The 5,505-nt window shown below is 35.1% G+C and overlaps 1 non-coding gene across 1 annotated transcript; it reads right to left on the reverse strand.

The window, feature by feature from the left end:
- Window positions 1–3,392: 3,392 nt before the first annotated feature.
- On the reverse strand, window positions 3,393–3,499 carry LOC116087845. The gene has a single exon (XR_004117643.1). It is a non-coding gene; the product is annotated as a U6 spliceosomal RNA (small nuclear RNA).
- Between the last annotated feature and the right edge of the window lie 2,006 nt (window positions 3,500–5,505).

Genomic DNA, 5,505 nt, shown 5'->3' on the forward strand with positions numbered 1-5,505 from the left:
TTTTGGTCTTCTTTCTTCTTGAGTTCCTTGTGTAATGTGGGTTGTTCTTCCTGTATTCCAAACTTCTTTCTATCTTCTATCACTCTGTGATTGCATCTATCATTGATTAATTCTTTGGAATCAGCAGAAGAATGGATCCTGTTATCAAATCCAATTTGCTAGTCTGTGCCTATTTATTGTAGAACTGAGACAATTGATGTTGAGAGTTATCAATGAGAAGTGTTTGTTGGTTACTCTTATACTAATGTTGTGGGTGTATTTTACTCCTATTTTGATTTGTTGTTCTGAGATTATGTATTCCTGTGTTTATCAGGTCTGTTTTATTTTTTCAGGTTGAAATTTTCTTTCTAGATATGGCTTACATTTGGTTTTACTATTGAACTTTTACTTTTCTTCATCTATTTTTGATAGTTTTCTAGGTATTGCAGTCTGAGCCAGCATCCTTGCTATATTAAACTTTCTACAACATCTTTCTTGAAACTTCTGTTTTTATAATTCCTCTGAGAAATGAGGTATCATTTTAATGTGTTTTTCTTTATATGTTACCTGATATTGTTCCCTTGCAGTCTTTAGTCTTTCCTTGTCCTGTAAATTTAGTATTTTGATTTTTATGTTTCATGATGAATTTCCTCTCTGGTCCTTCCTTTTTAGTATTGTCTGTACCTTTTATATCTTTTGAAGATTCCCCCTATAAGTTGGTAAGTTTTCTTTGTGATTTTATTAAAATACTTTTTGGTGCTTTTGATCAGAGTTTCCTCTTTTTCTTCTTTTCCTCTTATTCATAGACTTGGTCATTTCATCATATTTCAAATGTCCTGGATATTTGGTTCTTTAATTTTTTTTGATATAGCACTTTTTGAATGAAGTATTCATTTTCTTGCCTGCATAAATATTTATTGAGAAAAGTACACACAAAATTTAGAGGATTTACATAAAACTTATATTACATTATAGCATAGCAATTATAACATATTGTTTTACTTCTCAAAATAACAATTTCAAGTTAAATATTTTCAGCATTAAATGCCCAAGGTTGTCTGAAAAGTCATTGAAATAAATACATCAAATATTTTTAACTCAAAGCAAAAGAAGAGTAACAAAGGTTCTTTCAATGCAAAACAGAAGAAGCATGTAAGGTTGTGCTTGACCCCTTAAAAAATTTACTCAAAAGTATAGTTTCTCAGAGAATAGTAACTATTAATTTTTCTTTGATGGTCACATAGACCTGTTTAGACAAACACAAAATTTTGGGTGTTCTGTCTTAATGTTGCTCTTTCTCTCAGTGAAATGAGCCAAGTGTATATGATTATTATATAGAAGACACCTGCTTTATAAGATATGCAGATCTTTGTATTTAAACTTTATGATTTATAGCATGTAATCATTATACTCCTAAATTCAATATGCCACAAGCAATGAGACCAGGGTACAAACACTCAGGCTGGAGCTATTAGGTGATATCCTATGTTCATTTTTCTTTTCAAAGTAGTACTAATGTTCATTGATAGATGGGAATGACCAAAGCTGTAAGAAGGGTGCAGAGGAGGGTCCATGAGATTCTTCTTTTTCTTGGTGGGAGAGCTCCTTGTTTTTTTAAAGAGTGTTTTACTTCTTCCTTTATTTTTTCTTTTCTTTTCTTTTCTTTTTTACCCCCATCCCATCCCCCTCCCACCTCTCCTTTGCCTCTCTGATAGTGTTCTTCCACCCACTCCCCACTCATTGCTCTAGCATCCCCCTATGTGGGGGCATCAAACCCCCACAGGACCAAAGGCCTCTTCTCCCACTGATGTCAGATAAGGCCATCTTCTGCTACATATGTATCTGGAGCCATGGATCCCTCCATGTATACTCTTTGATTGGTAGTTTAGTTTCTGGTAACTCTGGGTGGCCCAGTTAATTGATATCTTGTTTTCAATGCCTGAGATTCTTTCTCTCATGATTTGTATACCATTGGTATAGCTTAATTCTGAGGATTTTGTTTGACTTGTTAATTTTCCATTTTCAGTTTTATCTCAGTTTTGTTCCAATTGTTGTTAAAAAATCTACTTCCATATCTTGAATTATTTTCATTATTTCATTCCATTGTATTTTCAGTTATTTATTCATCCACTCTTTTCTGTATTAGGGTTATTGGGTTCTGGTGGAGGCATATATAATTAGTAATTTCTGTTTCTGTCTTTGTGCTGTTTTCTAGGAGTTACAATGATTATGTGGTTCTATGTGCTAATATCTGTTCTTTTCCTTCTTGTGTTTGTACTCTGTACCTTTGTTACTGTTACTCTCTCTGGATTGTTGGAAAGTGTGGGTTTCCTTCTAGAGAGTGTATCTGTACATTAATGAGTGACAGAAAGGAATTAAGAAGGGATAGGAGAGTAGGAGGTGATAGGATGCAGGAAGGAGCAAAGTGAACTTAAACTTTTCCTCAAGGATTTGAAGGTGTGGTAGGAGAAGGATTTCTTACAAGATGGTTCCAATAAGACAATGACTAATCTGAAGAAACAGGGTCGAAAGGGACAGAAGAATCCTGGATCTAAAGCGAGTGAATCCTGGATCTAAAGCAAGTGAATCCTGGATCTAAAGCAAGTGAATCCTGGATCTAAAGCAAGTGTTGGAGTCTCCAGTGAGCTGAGCTGAGGTAGGAGGAAAGGCCCCTCAAGAGAGTTGTTACAGGGCTGAAGATGGGAGGAGAAATCACAGTGGAGGACGGGAGTCTCATGTGAATCAACTGAGTGCCATCTCTTTGTAGACACTGGTGATTCCAGGCTAAAAGTGTTTCTAGGTATCTACGGGTTGACTCAAACCAATATGGGTAGTCCAGAAGGAGGACTGAGAGATTTCACAGGAAGAAGCAAAGTTTGTTCCATTTCAAGGTTCAATGAAGAGTCCCAAAAGAATCTTCAAATTTTATTTCATTTTTCCATTACTTTATTTAACATCCCCATCACAGCCTTCCCTCTCCTCCCAGTTCTCCCATCATGCTGCTTCTCTCCCCACCACACCTCCCCTTCATCTCTGAGAAACGGGAGGCTCCCCACTGAGTACCAACCCACCTGGTACCTCAAGTTACTGCAGGACTAGGAATATCTTCTCCCAATGAGGTCAGAAAAGGCAGACCAGTTAGAGGAACAGAATTCACAGGTAGGCAACAAAGTCAGATTAGCCCCTTCTCCAGTTGTTGGGGGAGTCATATGAAGACCAAACTCCGTATCAGCAACATATTTGTGAGGGAGGGAGAGAGCCTAGGTCTAACCCTTGCTTGTTGCTTGGTTGGTAGTTCAGTCAAGGGTCCCAGTTGGTTGACTAGAGGTTGGTCTTCTTGTGGACCTTCTTGTTAAGTCTCTATCCTCTGTGTTCCTCAATTCTTCACCCAATGCTTCCATAAGACTTCCTGAAAAAATATGGAATCCTTCAAGAATTGGCCTATAATCCTTGCACAGAGGCCATATTAATATTCTCTGTATCACATCAATTGTAACATATATGCTACCAAAGCAAGCATGAATCTTCACATTTTAAATGCATAGTTTAAAATAGAGAATGAATGTCATTTGAGTTGTACTTAGAATTATGTTGACTAATATGCAGAAATTACAGGATAAAGTACATAATCTATAGTTATTGTGTTTTGTGGTAAAATATATCAAAATACATTTCCTAAGATTTCTGAGAAAACAAGGGTCTATCACCTACTATTGAACTTGAGTGTAGCTCACAATGCTATTTACAAGCTGGTACTGTTGACATTAACACTGTTGGTTCCAGTGTGACAGGCTGACCTTAAAAAAATTAATTGGAAGTTACACTACATTAGAGACGTGAGGATTGCTTTAGTAAGTATTGTGAAACAGGGGAGCTTCTATTAGGCCTCCAGCACTAAGGATTCTGTGTGAATCAGTTAACGAGATGTAAACCCAGTGGTCCCTTCTGAGAACCAAAATTAGTAATGCTCATGGAAAAGAAAGCATTGCTACCTCTGTCTTACTCAGTTTTCCAAATAAGTTGCAGAAATATCACCTTTCTTCCAATGTACTCTGCAGATGTGCTAGAAATGAGCACACGTGTTTTCAGGAAATACTTTCTAGTTGTGCTAATTTATGCTTTTCACAGTCACTGTTTTGCATCACAATTTTGTCCAGAACTGTATTTTAAGCCCTAGCTGTATTTTCTGTGGCTGTTGTTTTTTCCTGGTTACTTGAACTTAACCTTGAAATTTTAAGCCAATATTTGAGAAAACATTGATAGATAAATATATGACATATGTGCTTGCTCGATTGAAACCACAACAGTAGTGGTCCACCTTGAAGTCATATGTATGCCACCAACAAAATCGGGCTCAACATATATAGGTCATATATACGTATATATATAAATATATACATATATACATATAAATATATACATATATACGTATAAATATATACATATATATGAGTGTAATGATAATAATATATATGTATATGTATATATGCATACATATGTGAGTATAACAATAATAATATATGTGTATACATGTATATGTATATATATGTGTGTGTGTGTGTGTGTGTGTGTGTGTGTGTGTGTGTGTAACAGTAACAACCAAGGAATGTGAGGATATGTATTTGAGAATGGAGGGATCAAAGGAAGGCTTAGAGTAGGGTAGATGGGAGGGGATAAAAGAAGGAAAGAGGAGAGTAGTATAATTCCATTTCAATTTAAAGTGTGATAGAATATTTAAAAGTCCTTTTAAGACTTTTATTCATCATTATACCATTTGAACATTTTCTCTATATAAACTAACTTTTCCTAGGATTTAAACAATGAGATTCCAGAATATGGAAATTTAAAAATTGTACTACTAGACATGATGCAACATGTTTTAATAGTCACACTATATGATTTGTTTGTAATGTAGTATGGTACATATATGCATATAACTGAACAGTATTTACATGAATTAATTTTCCTGCAAAGCTTAGTCAATTTTATGACACCTGATAACATGGATTGATAAAAGAGACCACTATGAATGTTCTTTTGTCTCAAATCACAGAGTTTCTCACTAGCTTTGTAACATTTGAAACTCATGGTGATGTAGGGGCAGCACATTTTAAATTCAGCAAGTGTATGAGTCCATGAGAGAAGGAATTCTGGTTGATTAATAGAGCATGCCCATTCTAGACAACAACAGCACAGGCATGCCTATTATTCTGCATGAATGATATATGTCTATATTTTCAGAATAATTTTTACCTTTCAGATATTTGAGAATAAAAGAAACACATTCAGAAGTCATGAGTTTTCAGTTGGCTCAATTTGACTATAAAGAGCAAATTATATATACTCAATCTCTCTGATTCAGTAAGATTTGTCAAAATATTATTATAAAAGTAGAACTTAGAAAGATATGTTACAATCTAGGGTGGAGATTTTTAAAATAACATTAACATGTATAAAACAGAAGTAAGAGAGTATGCTTGGTATGTGTCTCCTTGGTGTGTTTCTGCACTGACTACTGCTAGGGAT

The sequence above is a fragment of the Mastomys coucha genome, unplaced genomic scaffold (assembly GCF_008632895.1).
Source record: "Mastomys coucha isolate ucsf_1 unplaced genomic scaffold, UCSF_Mcou_1 pScaffold13, whole genome shotgun sequence".
Taxonomy (NCBI): domain Eukaryota; kingdom Metazoa; phylum Chordata; class Mammalia; order Rodentia; family Muridae; genus Mastomys; species Mastomys coucha.